The sequence below is a fragment of the Hevea brasiliensis genome, chromosome 3, assembly GCF_030052815.1.
Source record: "Hevea brasiliensis isolate MT/VB/25A 57/8 chromosome 3, ASM3005281v1, whole genome shotgun sequence".
Taxonomy (NCBI): domain Eukaryota; kingdom Viridiplantae; phylum Streptophyta; class Magnoliopsida; order Malpighiales; family Euphorbiaceae; genus Hevea; species Hevea brasiliensis.
The window spans coordinates 27,458,729-27,478,755 of NC_079495.1; positions in this window are offsets into that span (position 1 = coordinate 27,458,729).

Here is a 20,027-nt window from a genome sequence, read left to right on the forward strand (position 1 = left end):
AGCTCAAGTTATAGCCATTTGAATCATGGCTACCGGATTAGACTTAACCCAGATTTTCTGGGCAATTTCTGGTTCTGGTAGTTTTAGGTCACCAAATTTGGGTGGCCAAATGACTTGGTTAATGGCATAATTTGGGTTTGTGTTCTTCATAAAAGTTTTAGGCCTATATCTCAACTGTCCACTGGTAAAATTTCGGGTCATTTAGACCTGCCTAACTCAAGTTATGGCCAAATGAACAGAGAGACTGTTCATTTGGTCAGTTTATACAGGTCAGACTGAGAATTTTCAGATTTGGTCAATTTGTTCACTATGTTTTGGTCACTTTTTGGGCATACTTCCTAAATGAAAAATGTGTCATTTTGTGTCTATTTTCATGCCCAATTGGTCTCATACCAATTGGACTTGTAAATTTTCGGTTTTGGTCCCTCAAAGAGACCTTGGTCCTGCTGCCAGCAGCATGACCACATTGAATCTGAATTTAAACTCAACTCCATCACTTCCAACACACTTCATCTGGTCACAAATGACCATTTCTCACCTCAAACTAGGTCAAACATATCATTCCACCATTTCTCCAAATTTTGTCTCCCAAACCCTAGGTCCAAAACCCTAGTTCACCAATTCATTGCATTTAACTAGTTCAAGGCATTTTATCATAATCATTCAACACAATTAAGCTCACATACACTTTTAAATCCACCAAATTCATGCATATATATATATATATATCAAAACCCTAGCTGGCCAAATTTTCCTCTAGTCCTTCAACAATTGTTTTCTATTTGATTTTACACAATTTCTAAGTTATCTTCACTTGTTCAATGTTAATCCTATAAGCATAAATCAATTTAAGTTAGGAGAGAGATTTACCTCATATGGAGCTTTTCAATTCTCTAATTTTTCTTTTCCTTCTTGCTCCCAAAGAGTTTATCTAGGTCTAAGGGTGAGATTTAGTGTTGGGATTTGGGGGATTTATGGAAGGGAAACAAAGAAATTTAAGCTTTTTATTCTTTAACAGTGGTGGAAGATGAAGGAAGAGAGGGAGATGAGAAAGTGACGGAAAAGTGGGAATGAAAGATAACAAATTTTTTTCTTTTTTTTTATGTGTATTTATCTCTTAATTTGACTTAGTCAAATTAAGTAATTAAAATAAAATTAAATATGAAGTCATGCATGATGTCATCTTGATGAGGTCATTAATTTATTTTCTTTTCTTTTCTTTTCTTTTTCTCTTATTTTTCTCATACTTCTTTAATTTAATTCTATATTTCAAAATTTTCATTTCTCAGATTTTATTGGACAGTTAGGTCAGGAGTCAGCTCTCGGGGTCAATTGACCAAATTGTCCCTCGCTGGTTCAACCCGGTTTGCAAATAATTCAATATTTCTTCTGGCTCCCTGACCTAATTATTTGACTAGCTTAACAACCTTTTTCCGTGATTTACTCTTTTTCACTGTGTTCGTAATAGTCCTAAGGACCATAGAGTTATATTTTACGGTTCGAAATTTGAGTTTAAATCGACTTCGCAGTTGTTCCCGAGAAGGTCACCCATCGCTGTGACTCTCGGCTCGTTTAACTTCTTATGTTCTGTTTTTCTTATTTATACTTAACTAATTGACAATTACTAATTATTTGTGTTCAGGGCTTATCTAGTTATCTTAAGTGTGGTTCTAATCCCCTTAATTGTTCGGACCGACACCGGTCACCGGAACAGTAACATATACCAGACTATGCAAATAGAGGTGTTACAGCAATTTCAAATATACACAATTAACTTTCAACAATTTAAATCAAAAGCATCATAAGAATGTCATAATTTAATATTTCACATTATTCAAAACAATATGCAGAAGATAATTTACAAAAATTATACGTTGTGCAGAAACCTCAAGCGAGTCGCCTCTTGGCCTTGAGTCGATTCCTCGGGTTCTTTCCCGGTGTTCTTTTCAACTCAAACACACAATTTTACAGTGTTTCAGTACCATAACTTAGCATAAATCTAAAAATAAATTTAACTTCACTTTTACCTAGCTCTAATGTGCTAAACTCGACGTTCTTTAAATTTTGTGTTTTGGGGTTTCTATTCACTACACTATTCAAGTCAAATTGTTGACTTTCTAAGGCTTAATAGGTATGGGAATTCCAACTTCACCCACATACCACATTTTGGTCACTAAATTTGTTGGTTTTGGTTGTTTACTCAAATTCTAAGTCTTTTAGGCAAATTTGATAATTTTTAGTTTTGGTGTCTAAAGTTGCACTGTTTCATTGGTCATTTTTCTGTTAGAATTTGGCAAAACTTTCTTCATAGAAAATATTCCCTATTGTCTTAAGTTTATTCTCCTTTTTGAATCACTCCAATTGGAGTTTTGTAGCTCAAGTTATAGCCATTTGAACAATGGCTGCCGGATTGGACTTTACCCAGTTTCAGGCAAATTGCAGTTACAGCGGTTTAGGTCACCAAATTTGAGTGGCCAAATGATTTGGTTAATGGCATAATTTGGGTTTGTGTTCTTCATGAAAGTTTTAGGTCTATATCTCATATGTCCATTGGTAAAATTTTAGGTCATTTAGACCTGCCTAGCTCAAGTTATGGCCAAATGAACAAACAATATTCATTAGGTCAGTTTGTACAGGGCAGACTGAGAATTTTCGGATTTGGTCAATTTATTCACTAGGTTTTGGTCACTTTTTAGGCATGCTTCCTAAATGAAAATTGTGTCATTTGGTGTCTATTTTCATTCCCAATTGGTCTCATACCAATTGGACTTGTAAATTTTCAATTTTGGTCCCTCAAAGGGACCTTGGTCTAGCTACTTGCAGCATGACCACATTGAATCCGAATTTGCTTTTGGTTCAAACACTTCTAACACACTTCATTTAGTCATAAAATGACCATTTCTCACTTCAAACTAGGTCAAAAATATCATTTACCAATTTCTCACATTTTTGTCTCTAAACCTTAAGTGTCCAAAACCCTAGTTCACTAATTCTTTGCATTTAGCTAATTCAAAGCCTTTAACCATAGTCATTCAACTCCTTGATGTTTATATTCCCTTCTAATTCAATCAAACCATGCAATAATACCCCACACACATGCTGGCCGAAATTCACTTATCGTCCACACTTTTAATTTGTTTCAACTTTCTCATAATTTACAAGTTATTTCACCAACTACACATGAATTAAATTTAGGAAATAGATAGTTAAAACTCTAACCTTTGCTTTGGATTCCCAAAACTTCAATTTTCTATTTTTCTTCCTCCTTCTTTCTTCTATACTTCTTGTCTAGGGTTCTTGAGAAGCTTTCTGGGGTTTAGGGTTAATTTTAGTGAAAGAACATCAAGTTATTCAAGGTTGAATAACTCTTTAATGGTGGACAATCATGGAGAAGGGAGAGAAGGAGTTTCGGCCTGCTTGGAAGAGAAGAAGGGAAATGAATTTTATTTCTTTATTTTGTATATATATCCTTTAATTGACTTAGTCAAATTTTCAAGTAAATAAAAATTATTTATGACCTCATATATGATGTCACCATGATGATGTAATAACCTTTCATTAAACTTGTTTTCTTTTCCTTTTATTTTCCCATAACTTCTTCAATTTAATTATATATTTCAAAATTTTCTTTTCTCTAATTTTATTTGACAGTTAGGTCAGGAGTCAGCTCTCGGGGTCAATTGAACAAATTGCCCCTCACCGGTTCAACCCGGTTTGCAAATAATTCAATATTTCTTCCGGCTCCCTAACCTAATTATTTGACTGGCTTAACAATTCTTTTTCGTGATTTTCTCTTTTCCACGATGTTCGTAATGGTCCTAAGTACCACAGCGTCACATTTTACGGTTCGAAATTTAAGTTTAAATTGACTTCACAGTCGTTCCCGAGAAGGTCACCCATCGCAGTGACTCTCGGCTCGTTTAACTTCTTATGTTTTGTTTTTCTTATTTATACTTAACTAATTAGCAATTACTAATTATTTGTGTTTATGGCTTATCTAGTTGTCTTAAGTGTGGTTCTAATCCCCTTAATTGTCCGGACTGACACTGGTCACCGGAATAGTGAAATATACCAGGCTATTCAAATTGGGGTGTTACAAGTCTTCGTTTGCTAGTGGATCAAGCCAACTCTCAGGTGAGCTTGGCTCAGAAGAAGAAAGAGGAGATTACTACATTGGATAGCTTTTTGAGCTAAACGTTGAGATTGCCCAGGTAAAGGCCTAGAGGGCCTCATTGTTAGATTAGGTTGTAGATATGCGGGTTGACTACATCTAGAGCATCAGGAAGATAAATGCTGAAGGCAAGCTTTTGAAGGTGGCAATTCCTTAGATGGAGCTTTAGATTCAGAGCCATCATAGCTATCTTGAGTTCTTTTCCTCCAATAGTAGACATTGGCCATCTATTCGAGTAGCTCGTCTGTCCCTATTTTAGATTTGATTTGAGATTTGTACTTCTATGGGATATAGTACAGTATATTATATGACAGTTATTTGATAGCTTTTAATAAATATTTAGCCATAGATTGGCTCTTTCATTTATATTAGCGGCCGATAGACATACTTTTACATGGTTATTTTTAACTTTACATTCATGAATTCATTGAAAACATTGTTATATGTCTGATTTATCTATTCTAGTGCTTGCAAATGTTTAAGAAAACCATAGGGTCAGTTAGGTAGGGCCGTAGATTTGGCCTTAGCTTTCCTCCTTTAGCTGCTCTTGCATTTCCCACAGTGTTAGGTACTTGCCATTAATTGCTTTTTTGTGTGGCTCTCCTATAAGGCTAGCCAACCAATATGCATTTCCTCTAAGTACCCGGTGCACTAGGAAGGGTCCTTCCCAAGTTAGAGACTATTTGCCAAATTTTTTATCCTTGGCACCTACTAGAGCATAGTTTTCCAGACCAAGTCACCTTCCCAAAAGTTTTGTCTTTGGATCCTTTTGTTGTAAATCCTTAAGACCTTTTTCTTTTGTGTGGCCATATGGTTAAAGGCCTGCAAGCGGATTTCATCTAATTCTTCTAACTCCACAACCATTGACTCTATGCATTCTCTTAGACTCGAGTCATTTTGTCTTGCCACCCAAAGAGAGGGAACTAATACTTCATGGAAAGGATAGCATCATGCTCGTAAGTTAGGGCAAAAAGGCTCAATTTTATGGCATCTCTCATAGAGGTTCTGTATGCCCTCAGGTTTCTGATAGTATCCAATGCCAGTCCCTTGGGTTCTCCTCGATCACCTTTTCCAGGATACTTAACAATGTTTTGTTGGATGCTTCTGCCTATCCATTAGCTTGAGGATAATGTGGAGTTGAAGTGAGTAGTTTTATACCATAATCTTTTGTAAAGTCTCTCATGTCCTATCTAGTAAACATAGTCCCCTGGTCAGTTGTGATAGTTTGAGGGATTCCAAACCTGTGTATGATATGTTCTTTGATGAAGTTGATTACATCCTTCTGTTTAACTTTCTTTGCACGTATCACTTCTATCCACTTGGTGAAATTATCTGTTGCAACAATGATAAAGGTATGCCCCATAAAAGATGCGGGGTTGATCTTTCCAATAAGGTCTATTGCCAAGCCTCTGAATGGCTAAGGCTTCAAGATAGGGTGCATTTCCTCTGCTAGCCTTCTCCTGATCGCACCATACTTTTAGCACTGTTAGCATCCCTTAGCATAAGTTATACAATTTTTTAGGATTTTCAACCAATAATAGTCATGTCTCTTAATAAGAAATCTCATCTTTTCCCCTACCTAGTGTGCCTCATAGATACCTTCATGCACCTGTTACATCACCCTCAAAGCCTTAGAAGGACTAAGGCACCGGAGTAATAAGCCATTGAAGCCTTTCTGAAATAATTCTCCTTCCAGTAATAAATAGTTTGAGGCACCGGATTCTATAAATACCTTGTCAACAAGGTCCTCCAATCATCTGTAACAACTAGATTAATGGTAAATAAATCAACTAGAATACCTCTTTCCTCAATTGAAGGGTGTTTTCTTTTTTAGACTAAAATCATTCTATGGGTGAGTTCATGAGGTATCTTCAAGCTAGTGGCTAATTGGGCCAACTCATCAGCTTTCTAATTGACTTCTCTAGGCACATGTGTGAAACTCACTTCTCTAAAGTTGTCCAAAAGCTATACTACTGATGTGAAGTATGCATTTGTACTCCTCTATTAGCTGCTTAATGATCAGTTGTGAATCTCTCATGATATATACCTCCTTAGCTCCTAACTCTCTAAGAATCTCCAAACTGATTATCAGTGCCTCATATTCAGCTTGATTGTTGGTTCACTAGAACTCTAGATTAAAAGATATTGTCGTCTTAGTTCTTGCAGGGGAAATAATTACAACTCTAGCACCTGCTAAAGTTTTTGTACTGAAACCATCGAACTAAAGAGTCCATGGAACCTTCTTAGCACTAAAAATATTCAAGTCTTGCCCCACTAGTTCTACCACTTCTAAACAAGTATGGCCTGCCAAAAAGTCTACTGGCACTTATCCTTTCACAGCTTTTTGAGCATAATAGCTTAAAGTAAATTCAAACAATGCCAATAACCATTTCTTAATCCATCCAGTAGTTAAAAGTTTAGACATTATATATTTTATTAAGTCAGTTTAAGAAACAACATACACTTTGGTCCCAATTAGATAATGTCTTAATTTCGTACAAGAGAAATACAAAGCTAAATAAAGCTTTTTAATAAGAGAGTACCTGGTTTTTATATTTGTAAGATTCCAACTGAGATAGTACACTGCCTAGTCCTGACTTGCCTTTTTATCTTGTGCTAGTAGATAACTAATAGAGTTAGATGCAGTACAGAAATAGAGTTTCAATGGATCACCTCCCCTAGGCAGAACCAATACTAGCTGCTTAGTGAGATAATCCCTGATTTTATCAAAGGCCTACTAGTGCTTCTCCTCCCACTTAAACTCATTCTCTTACCTAATTCGAAAGATCAAGAAACTCTTTTACCTTTCCTACAAGGTTAAAGGTAAATCCTGTCCAATAGTTTACCTGTCCCAAGAACCTCTGCAGCTGTTTCTTGGTCTGAGGCGACTTAGCTTCCTAAATCACTTTGGTTTTATTTTGATCAATCTCAATTCCTCTCTAATTTACCAAAAATCCTAAGAAATTCTTAGTTTTCACTCCAAATACGCACTTGAGGGGGTTGATTTTAGTTTATACTGTCTCATCCTGTAAAAACTCTTCCTCAAGTGCTCTAGGTGATCATTTGTTTTCCTGGATTTTACCACTATGTCAACGATGTACACCTCCATAAAGTGTCCAAGCATGTCATGAAAAATGGCATTCATAACTCTCTAGTATGTAGCACCAGCATTTTTTTAACTCAAACGGCATGACCAGACATTCAAATGTTTTGATGGAACCGAGACATCTGAAGGCAATCTTAGACACATGTCCTTTTGGGTACATGTCCATCAAGGAGGGACAATAGTTCATTTTTAGCAATAACATCAACCAACATGTCTGCTTTTGGCATTACGTACATGTCCTTTGGGGTTGTGACATTTAAACCTTTGAAATCAATACACACACACAACTTCCCATTTTTGTTAACAACTAGTACAATATTAGAAAGCCGTTGACTGTGCCTAGTTAGCCTGATAAAACCTACTTTTAATAGCTTCTCAATTCTTCCTTAACCTTAAAGATTACCTCCCTTAACATCCTTTTGGGCACCTATCAGTGCAGTATATAATCTAGCTTAATGGGCAATTTTTGCTCAACCAACCTCCTCTGTAAGCCTAGTATCTCATCATAATACCATGTGAAGTAATCCTTATACTCATACAATAGTGAAATTATTTTTTTATTTCAAACCACTCCTTAATATAGAACTGACATAAGTTACCCAAGGCTACTTAGGGGGGCCAAGATTGACCTTTTCAAGAAGGTCTTGAACTCCGGTCAATACGTCATCTAGTTTTGTAGGTGCAAGTTCTAAGTCCCAAAGTTATATCTCCTCTGGGCCATCCTTCTTTGGTTCTTTTTTGTAAATGACCTTAGCACCTTCTATCTCCAAAGTTCCTTCTGCTTCTATCTTGTTAAAGAGTTGCTACATCTGAATTTTGGTTATGGTAATTACAGCTACTGCCATTTCCTTTTGTGTGTATTTGTCATTCATTATAGAGCTCCTCTACAATGGGCTCCACCCTTGGCCATTTATAAGGCATGATTACAAGTGCAGTATCAGTTTCTTTTATTGGATCTCCTATTTTGGCCTTTTGTGTCCCTTATCTAGGAATAGTGAGCCTAGTTATCGTGGTAGACTTTGCACAAAGGACATAACTTTTGTCAAAGGAGTCACAGGCTACTGCCCCCGAGCCTTCTGATGACGTTTTTTCTTTAAAAACTAGATAAAGCTTATGTCAGCATCATAGTATTGGGCCTCCACTACATCGGAGTGGGTCGTAAATGGCTTGGCATCTGCCCATATGACTTCTATGTCATTCCCTTTCCAAAATAAAAGAAATTAGTGAAGTGATGACAGAACACAACAATTTGCATGTATCTAGTCTTTCCTCAAGAGTGCTTGATAATTTATAATGGAACAAACCACAAAGAAAGAGTGGTGGAAGACTTACTACCCATATTTACCTCTACTAGAAGAACTTCAAAAGACTTAGATACCTCTCTAGTGAATGCAAATATAGAGACATCAGTGGTAATAAGATCCTCCTCTGACTTCCCTAGAGCTAGCAACATTTTGAGTGGCATTATATTTATTGTCGACCCATTATCAATCAGTACCCTGAAGATGGGTCGGCCATTGAGATAAGCCATGATATATAGGGGCTGCAAATATTTAGTCATTCACTCTAATGGTTTATTAATCATAATTTTCTTTGGCTCCTTTAGATTAGTGCACTAGATAGTAACCCCACTACATACCTCAGCATTAAAAGGATCAATTATTTCTTATATTTCCTCAGGTATTTCTACCACTATGTTTTGAAAAGCATCGGATAAATTTAAGCAAGCAACATCACAATCAGTAAGTAAAGTTTTACCTTCTTTCTTTTGAGCATGTATTTCTTTTGAACTCTCTACTGATTCTGAGTCTTCCGTTGTTTTCCTATTGAACTTGCTTTTTTGTAAGGGTTGAACCTTCTGTTTTTCTTTCTACATTCTTTCCACAGCCCTTTGTCTCTGGAGCCTTCTCTTCTGTGTTTGGGTCAATGGTTGCAAAAATTTAGGATGGCATACCAATTGCCACTTTTTGTTCAACTCGACTAAGGGTGGTGCCATGAACCTAGGTTGGCTCCTCTGAAACTTCACTGCAGGTTCCACAGGTGAAGCAGGTTCAACATTCCTTAGGAAATAGCCTGAATAATGGCCAATTCCCTTATTGGGCTTCCTATAAGATCCTCTGTATGCTTCCCTGGGACTTCTTTCAAGTGGTGTGGTGCATCATGCCTACCTTTTAGATGGCCTCTCATGAATTTCAGGGAGGTTTTATAAATTGAAAACCCCTAAGGCAGACCTCTAGATTTTCTAATCACCTTAGTTTAGACCTGTAACTTTCTTAATTCATTGATGACTCCTTGAAGATCCACCGTGGCTATGCTGATATATGCCATCAGAGGAAAAGGGTCATCGTCAATCAGCATAGAGTCCTTCTTCTTAGGGAATTTCAAGACCCCCTTATTGATGCTGTCCTAGATGACTCCCCTGAAGGCCCAACAATTATTTGTGTTATGATTCTAAGAATCGTGATACTTACAGTAGTCTTTCCCTCTTATTTCCTCCTTGGTTGGGAGCTATGATCAAGAGGAGGTTAGTGAACCTTTCTTTCAACAAGAAATCAAATATCTCCTCAATCATACTAATGTCAAAGGCATACTGAGAAGGTGCAATTAAGATCACCTAAGTCTTCCTCTAGTGAATCACCTTAGTTGGTGTACCTAGAGTAGGATATACATAGCTACCAGCAGTAACCAAAGCAGCCACAGCAAGTTTATGATTACTTACCTCTTAGTAATATATACCCATAGTCGTCCTCTTCTAATTCGATTTTCCCATTAACAACTCTTTGTATTCAACAACTTTAGCAGCCAACTCATAGAAGTCTCTGAACTCCATCCCCTAAAACTTCTTTTGAAGCTTGATGTCTAACACCCCCCCCCCCTAGGCCATTTTGACTTATTTAGTTTCAAGCAGGAACAACTTGCACCTATTTCTCATCTTTTTAAACAATGTAATGAAAGCATCCACTAACTCTCCACTCCTCTGGGTCATTCTGGAAAGTTTGACTATGCATACTTTGAGTTCGGCTCGAAAAAATTAAGTATGCAATAGCCTCTCCATTTCCAACCAAGAAAAAATAAAGTTTCTTGAAAGAGTTGAATACTAGGTAAAGGCAGTTCTAGTAAGTTAATTTGGAAAAAGCCTCAGTTTGTAACTGGCAAAGTTTTTATAATTCATCAATTCTCTACACTGTATCGTGAACCTTGCTTTGTGCTCCAAAGTTGACTGCCCATCTTTCCCTAAAAAGTCAGTGAATTTAGTGATATGATAACCTCTCGAATATGGGTTTTCCTTATTAATAGTGTTAAGATATGGCTTATGGAATTTTGGGCAACTAATTTGCCTAAGGCCTGGCCCATAAACCTCCTGAACGGCATCCCTAACTGCATTAATGTTCACTTGTGGTGCGATTGGGACTATTAGAACCTAAACCATGGGTGCTAGCACCTAGGGCCCAGGTGCGGTTGGTTACAGCACTTGCACCATGGGGATAATGGTTCCTCTGTAACTATTGCCTCCTCAGCCAAAGGTTACTTATGGTGTAAGCACCTGCTGACGCACTAAAATAGTCTGAGGCCTTCTAATAGTCTCTACATCATAATTGCTCGAATAAGTCACAGGGTTAGTGTTTCCAATAATTTGCATAAAAGCTCCTATTCTGCCGCTGGGGCGACTAACTTACACTAATGTTGTAGATTGTCCCGCCACTTACTCATCTCTCCTGTGGGGTGGCTAATACCTTTCTTTAATCTGAATTTAACTTCCCTTAAAATTGGCTTAGGAAGTTCATGGTAAAGACTGCCCTCTGATATCCTTAGCGCTCCTGGATGCTGAATCGAACTCCTTTGGCTAAGGAACCTAGCCATTAGAAGTAACATAGAAATTGGAATGTTATATTTTGCAGAAATAAATTATGTATCTAATTGATGAGATTTCTCCACCCATGAATTGATGCCTTTTTATCAAAGCATTCGTGATGGTAGATGCATGTTTTTCCATATCAAAAACCTTATAAAACTGTTCCAACCCGCTCTTGGACTGGGTTAGTGGGCAAGGTAAGTACAACTTTTATTCCATTTGGAATCTGGACTTCTTCTCCCTACAATGGTCGCCTATCGAAGTGTTCCACCATGAGCGAAACCTACACATTTGGACCAATTACAGTAGAACTTCCCTTCATATCATGAAACCCAATGGTTTCTTTGCTTTTGATTTTTGGAGGCATGATGTTGCCTACAAAAATGATGCCATCAAATAATGAAATGAGATCTATATTCCATTGGGTGTGCAAAAATTTTTTTGTTAATTTTTGGCAAAAAATAGTAGTGCAGATTATTGTTTTGACATTGTGTGAGGATGTGTCCCACTGGGCGTGCCAAAAATTATTTTCTTAAAAATAATTTGACTGGCTAATAGCTTAGGAATGCGAGCGTACCAGGTATTGAGTGTATCAGCTATGCGCTCTTCTGACTTCTCTCAAACACTTGTGGGAACTTGACTAAATTGAACGCAGTTTCATCAAAATCTCACTTCAAATAAACAATTAAAACAACAAGGAATTATATTGATTATTAGAAATTTGAGTACAAGGCTTGAAAAATAAATACAAAGCTTGAAAAAAAAAAGACAGATAAAATTAAAGATAAATAGACTGCTGGAGTCTGTTGTTGATTGATTGATTGAGTGGTCAGGACTTTGAACATTGCACAATAGAGCATATTTATAGTAGCACCTAATTGAACCTATGAAGATTCCAAAACCAACACTTGCTACACGTTGCATGTTCAGTCCATTCCTAAAACTCCTCGGCACCTATTTTCTTAACCGCTGATAACTTGCCCATGATCTGATAACTTCTTATAGTTTGATTAACTCCTTATAACTTCCTTCTCATAACCACAAAAAATAATATATAATTATTTAATTTAAGCCTCATAATTAAATTAATACAACAAAATTAATTAAATTAATTTCACAAAAATTAATTTAATTAATTATAGGCCTAAAATAATTAATGAGCTGATTAAATTATTTTTGGTGCAAACACAATTATCAAATCTTGGTTAGTAGTTTTGAGTCTTTAGCTTGTATATAAAATATTTATTTAATATTATATTAACACGTATTTTTTACATATTTGTATGTATTAAAAAATTTAAAATTCAAAATTTTGTAATAAATTTAATTTTTCTTATATTAATTATATCTTCTATGTACAATCTATACAATAAAATTAATTTAATTAATCATGAACCTAAAACAATTAATGAGCTTATTAAATTATTTTTGGTGCAAACAAAATTATCAAATCTTGGTTAATAGTTTTGAGTCTTTAACTTATATATATAATATTTATTTGATATTATATTAACACGTATTTTATACATATTTGTATATATTAAAAAAATTTAAAATTCAAAAATTTGTAATAAATTTAATTTTTCTTATATTAATTATATCTTCTATGTACTATCTATACAATAAAATTAATTAAATTAATTTCACAAAAAATTAATTTAATTAATCATGGGCTTAAAATAATTAATAAGCTAATTAAATTATTTTTGGTACAAACACAATTATCAAATCTTGGTTAATAGTTTTGAGTCTTTAGCTTATATATATAATATTTATTTGATATTATATTATTTAACGCCAATAATTTTATTTATAATTAGAAAATGATAAATTGAAATAAAATTTTAAATAAAATTGTTGTTTTTTAAAATATCAAGTGTCAATTAATCGTGAATATTAGATTGGATTAGATAGCAATTTATTGGAATAAAGAAAAATTTTGTATTATCAACTAATACTTTCTTTTTATTATTCAATTTTGATTCTTTTTATTTTCAATTTTTCTAGACTCACATCAAGATAAATAAAGATCATTCTTAATTTCGATTTGGATAAATAAAAATTTTTAAATCAAAGCTATTTGAATTTGATATTTTTGTCACGACTCGAATTCTGAGCCAGATCGTCACTAGGACTTGGATCAGTATAAGGCCCTCATAGCCCGTAATAAGCCTAACTATTCATAGTCCAATTATAAAACCCATCACTATAGTCCAAATCCAAGAAAATAAAGCAGATAGAGTCTGACCATAAATTGGGCTACCCAATGGGAAGCAATAGCTCACCCGACCTGTAATCACAATATATCTCAATTTGGAGAGCTTAACTCACCCTCATGATCCTCAAACCATACATATAATCCAATGGGAGCTCAGCTCCCTCATTTAAGCATAACTTTTACAGCATCCAATAGAATAAGTTATTATAATCCCAGAAAATTTAATACACTAATGATACATGCTGAGTTTCTAGAATATAAAAAAGAAAATAAGAATGTAATAAATCTGTTTTTGGTAAACTTGTGAGAAACAAAGCAAGTTAAACTCAAAGAGCTCTCCTGTTATCTAAAGAAAAATAGTTGAACAAGAGTGAGCGTTCAACTCATAGAATAAGATATTGATTTTAAATACAATTTATATAACTATATAAAGCCAATACACCCCTAAGTATGAAATGTAGCATATACAAACATATTCAACTAAATTCAAATAATATCACTGTATATAAATATGAGAGCCGATCTCCTATATAGCTTTCTTAATCTAATATCTGCCAGCGAGATATACTTAAGTCGGACTTTCTCTTAATAATCCAAATGCAGGGGACAGCGAGATCAACTCAAAGCTATACTCACACTGACTTATCCATAAAAAGGATCGAGCCCTAGTGAGTCAAGCTCTAGCCATTCTACCCATCCTACCCATATCTAATATCATACCATATACACACTAACACACACACACAAAGCTCCAAATTACCTTAAGGCGACACCTGCAATAATTTCATTAAATAAAGATGTAATACAAACCGTGCTTAAGATTTAGCTATATACATATATTTATAAGTGAATGCGTGGGCATGCCTTGAATATATAATAATATTGAAATTATAAATAAAATCAATATTACTCATAGATCAGCTAGAATTTACTGCGGCGGTTAGGCAAAAGAAGAAGGCTAACTCTGATCACCTAAATAATTATATTAATGACTTTATTAGCACAAATATAAAATAAGAATTTAAGGAGTCAAAAGACACCCTAATTTATGCCAAAAATCCGGTAGAATTCTGTAACATCCTCACTTTACGTAGTCCATATGTTCCACTGTTCCGATGACTAATGCCTACCCCGGAAAGTCGAAATGTCTGGAACTACACTTAATTGACAGTGAGGAAGCATAAAATAATGAAATATGTAATGAGAAAAATTAAGGAAAAATAAAAGAGATAAAATGTGACTAATTTAAATGAGCCAAACCCGTAGCGATGGGTGACCGCATCGAGAAGTTACGGCGAGGACCGTTGACTAGCCTTGGACCGCGGGGAACTCAGGGAAATATTTTCGAGACCTAATTAAAGGTCTACTGAGGTGTAATTGATATTGGGAATGTCAAAGAAAAATTAATAAGTTAGTATAAATGAAAAACGAAAATTTAAGAAATCGACGGTATAAGGAGTAAATCGGTGTTATCGAAACAGTTCGAATTTGACCCGAAGAGGGGCATTTTGGTCAATTGACACTTAGAGTTGACTTTTGACCTCAATGTCCATTAAAAATAAGTGATATTAAACTTTGAAAATGTCATGAAAAATAAGAATTGTAGTACATAATGTAAATAGTGGAAGTTAGTGGCGAATTGGCAAATTATGGAACTTGGAAATTTATTAATTATAAACTACACTTAGTGGAGCACTAACTACACATGAAGGGGACATATAAAAGGCCTTTGGACAGCAAATGAAGTCATCTTCAACCTCTCCAAAATCCAGCCGAAACCAACTCCATGAAGAACCTCCATGGACGTCCCAACCAAGCTCTCTCTCTCTTGATTCAAGCCTCCATCTTTCAATATTTCTTCACTAAAGTTTGTCTACACACCATAGGCAACATATAGATAGCAAAAAGGAGAGGAAATTCCATGGATTTGTGAAGCTCAAGTTGAGGTTAGTACTAGTTTTTCATTCCTTGCTTCATTAAAGTTTGTTTTAAGGTTGAGATGAGTTGAATGGTAAAGAAATTTGAGGGTTTTGATGAGTTATTGATGTGTACAATTTTTTGCAGCCATGGGAGCTCATGTTCTTTGAATTTTTCTTATATTAAATTGATGGAAATTAGTATCGATAGAGTTAAATTAAAGTGCTAGCCAATTAATTCCCATGTATGTGTAAGTAAGTATTGAATTTAGGGGTTTTGGAAAGAAATTTGGAGACCTTAGCAAACTGCCACTTTTGACAGCCTTGAAGTGCATGAATTGATGCTTGATATCATGAATTAAATTGATGAATTATGTTAATTATGGTTTAAGGGCAGTATATGTGAAGTAGTGGTGGAATTATATGTAGTAAAAATTAAGTGAATACATTTATGTATTGTGTTGAATTTAATTTTGAGAATTAGGGTAGTAATATGTGTATTAAGTACTTCAGTATTCTGCCCAAAATGCTTGCTGGAATTGTGTACAATTTATATAGAAGTGCCATTGATTGAATATTGAAGTATTGGGAGGAGGACGATTGTCAAAATTGGAAGTGTGTTGTTCAAATGCAGGTTGTGTATGTTGGCAGTACCAAAATTAGGTCATAAGTGCAAAACTGTGAACCCAATTGGTATGAGGCCAATGGGGGGTGAAACTAGACACCAAATAGGCCAACTTTCATGTAGAAATGTTGCCAAAATACTGCCTAGAAACTAACCTTAAAAATGACTAAATCCGGAATGGCAACCTTGCAAACCTAGATTTTTAACCATATGAACAGTAGTCATTGGGATGACCATAACTCACACAAAACAGGTCCAATTAACTTGAAATTTTTACCATGGATAGCTTAGACATAGAGCTACAATTCTTATGAAGACACCAAAGCCCAGAAATAGCCAGAACCAAGTCAAATAGCTTGCACAAATTTGAGTACCAAAACTGCCAGAACTAAAAGTGACCTAAAATTGACCAAATTTTGCACTAAATGTGCAATCTGTCCAGCTTTAGTAAATTGACCATATCTTGGTCTATACAACTCAGAATGACCTGAAATTTTACCCAGAGTGCAATAAGACATAGAGCTACAATTCTTATGAAGATACCAAATCCTAGAAATGGCCAAAACCAAGTCAAATAGCTTGCACAAGTTCGGGTACCAAAACCGCCAGAACTAAAAGTGACCTAAAATTGATCAAATTTTGCACTAAAGGTGCAATCTGTCTAGCTTTAGTAAATTGACCATATCTTGGTTTATACAACTCAAAATGACCTGAAATTTTGCCCAGAGTGCAAGAAGACATAGAGTTACAATTCTTATGAAGACACCAAAGCCCAGAAATGGCCAGAACCAAGTCAAATAGCTTGCACAAGTTCGGGTACCAAAACTGCCAGAACTAAAAGTGACCTAAAATTGATCAAATTTTACACAAAAGGTGCAATCTGTCCAGCTTTAGTAAATTGACCATATCTTGGTCTATATAACTCAGAATGACCTGAAATTTTGCTTAGAGTGCAATAATATATAGAGCTACAATTTTGTTTCCTTGACCAGAAGCTAAAAACCAAGAGAAATAGGACGTTAAGCTAGATCAATCTAGCACACAAAAATTGAGAATTTAACAATTACATAAAATGATGCTTGAAGTAATTTGGCAATGAATGCCAACTTGTGAAAAGGGTAAATTGTATTATATTGATAGCCTATTGAATTGTAAATTGTGATATGTTGATATTAGAATCAACTTATCCATGATATCTAAAAAGGTCAAAATTTTCATTGACCAGTGAATTGTATAATGTCCAGTAAACCCTAAAAATAAAGAAATAAATATTTAATCTTATAATATGCCCTAGTTTGCCTAGTTGACTAGTTTAGATAGGTTGGCATGCCAATAGAATTCTAACAGCTGTTCTGTAAATGGCTTTACGTCATATTGTGTTTTATGGCTTATTATGTCATACTATGATTTTAACAGCCTATGGCTATACAGATTGTGTTATTATACTCGGCTTAATGCCTGATTGATTATATGGCTTTTTAGCCACACTGTTTACACATCGAGAGACATTTTGTGACCGAAGGTGTGACGGCCCAAGGTACTAAGTACCCAGTGCTAGTATATCCGTTTATCCAGTCTGGTCAGTGTATAGGCTACACGGGCAGTCAATTAAAATATTATTCAATTGATGCAGTTAAGTTAAGTTAAGTATACAGAAATTTCAGTACAATTAAATTAAGCATTGAATGAAATGAGTAAAAGAGATTAGCAATAGAAATATAACAAAGATACAATTTGCAGAACCGTAGAGACTTAAAATACAATACAGTTAGAATAATTAATTCCTGGATATCCGAATTATGATTTATTTCTTTCTTTATTTGTATATATTATTTCTTGTTATACTATTGCACCACTAAGCAGAAATGCTTAGCGTAATGGAATTGCTTCCTCGCGCAAGTACTGAAGGTAAAACCAGTAGACTGTCAACTGAGATTTTTGGAGTACAGATCTGCAGAAGTGTTAGAAGAGTACAAGGTTGTCACCTCCTCAGCAATGCATGTAGATAGGGCTCATTTTAATCATATTTTCTAATCTGTACATTATAATTACTACTTATATTGTAATGTGAATTAGTAACTGTAATTTCATTTGTTTATCCTGTACTTGATAAATTTATGTACTTAATTGGCAAATTTGTATAAGTTAATGAAATATAAGAATTCTGATATTTGAATTGATTATCTAATCATAATGATTCTAAATGAGATTGAGTTTGAGAAATTTTGAGACTGAATCTAAGTTTGAAAAACTGATGAGAATGCTTTAAGATAATCTCAGTTATGGATTTGAGCATATTTTGAAATTGTTTTTGGCAGGTTCAAAAGAACTGTTAGTCCAAATTACAGCCGGCACTCTGTCGGATTATCGTTAAATTTTTTGAAATTTCCAAATTAGTTAGATTTTGATAAAAGTAAAAATAGCCTAAATCTTAAATAAAGTTTTTGAATAAATAAATCAAGAACTATAATGAAATCAGATAAGATTAGGTGCTCCAGCACGCCGTGTAGCACGCCTTGCTCGGCTATACTGTAGACGGGTGAGGGATGTTACAAGTTTTCCCTATATATAGGACCTATCTAACCTGCAAAATAGCTCAAACAACACTCCTATAACCAAAGGCCTCAAGCCCACATCTCAACAATGTCACACAACCCCTTCTAGGCCCTCCAAACCTTACGAATCTCAAGTAATTGCACAATTCAGTTATAAAGCTTAAAATAAACATTTTGCAAAATCTAACTAAGCTAACTTTAAAAATTCTATAATTATAACCCACGATTCTTAATGATGCTATTAGGTTAATACAAAAGGAATTATAATTTTCTAATTACCCACGAATATTTTATGGATTTTTGTTCTAAATCCAGCACTAGGCAAATAAGGCAATTTGAAGTTCGAGTTTACGTACACCAATTTTGATGCTGGAATGCGTCCGGGGCATTTGAAAATGGTGACGAAGATTGTAATATTGACTTGCTTCTGAAATGGCTCCTATAGCTCGCCTGTCCAATCCGAAAATGCAGATCCGGGTGCCAGTGAAATTTCTGCAAAACAAGAGTACCTACACGAAACCCATAATACCAAGAGTTAAAATATAATTTTTATTTAATAAAACAAGCTCAATAAAGACTTGAAAAAACATTGCAAAGTTCATGAAATTTACCAGAATTTTTGGTGTCAAAAAAATTTGAAATTTACGTCATTGTGAAGCTCTCACCGAGTAGAGCATGCCGGTGGTTTTGGAATTCTCATGGGTTTTTCGATTTGAGATAAATCTAGCCTAAAAGTCAAAATAGACTAAAATTTTCTGGGCTTAATTTGGACAAACTGCTCTACGAAAATTGGTATTTTAGGTGTCTTTAGAAAGCTCTCGAAGAGTAGAGCACATTTAGTACTAGACCCGGTCCGATTGGTAACTGGATCGGCTAGAATCGGCTCTGAAAGTTGAAAAGTCATGTGGCGAGAGAGAGAGGTTTTTTTTTTTTTTTACTCATTTTCCAGCGATCTAGACGGCAGCCAATAGTAGGGAAGTGACCTAGATGGGCGCTGGCGTGTGGGGAAGGGCTGGGGGTGGTCGACCGACATTGGGGAGGGGAAAGGAGTGAGAAAAAATAAAAAAAGAAGAAAGAAAGGGAAAGGCAGATCGCACAAGAGAGGGAGGGGAGAAAAGGAAAAGACCTATCTGATTCAATCAGTCTGATCCAGTTCGATTTGATTCGGCCAGTTCGATTCAGGGTACTCGAAATTAAATTTTTACTTTATCCTAAGACCCAAAATGAGGCCAAAAAAATTCAAAAAAATTACAAAAAAATTCAAAAAATTAGTGGAGTCCAAATATATTTTTAAATTTACCACGTGATCTTTTAATTAATTTTAAAAAATTGATAAAATTTATTGTCTTAAGAAAATCAAACCCGATTTTAAAAATCCAAAAAATTTCAATTTAATTTTCATAATATTTAATAAAATAAAATATTATAATTTACACATTAAATAATTATTTAAAATTTGAAGTATGACATTTTTTTTAATTTAAGGATAAATATTTTTTCAAATACAAGGACTAAATAATTAGTTTTGTTAAAATAAAAAATTAAATAGTAATTTATCCCTATTTTTATTATAATACTAATTG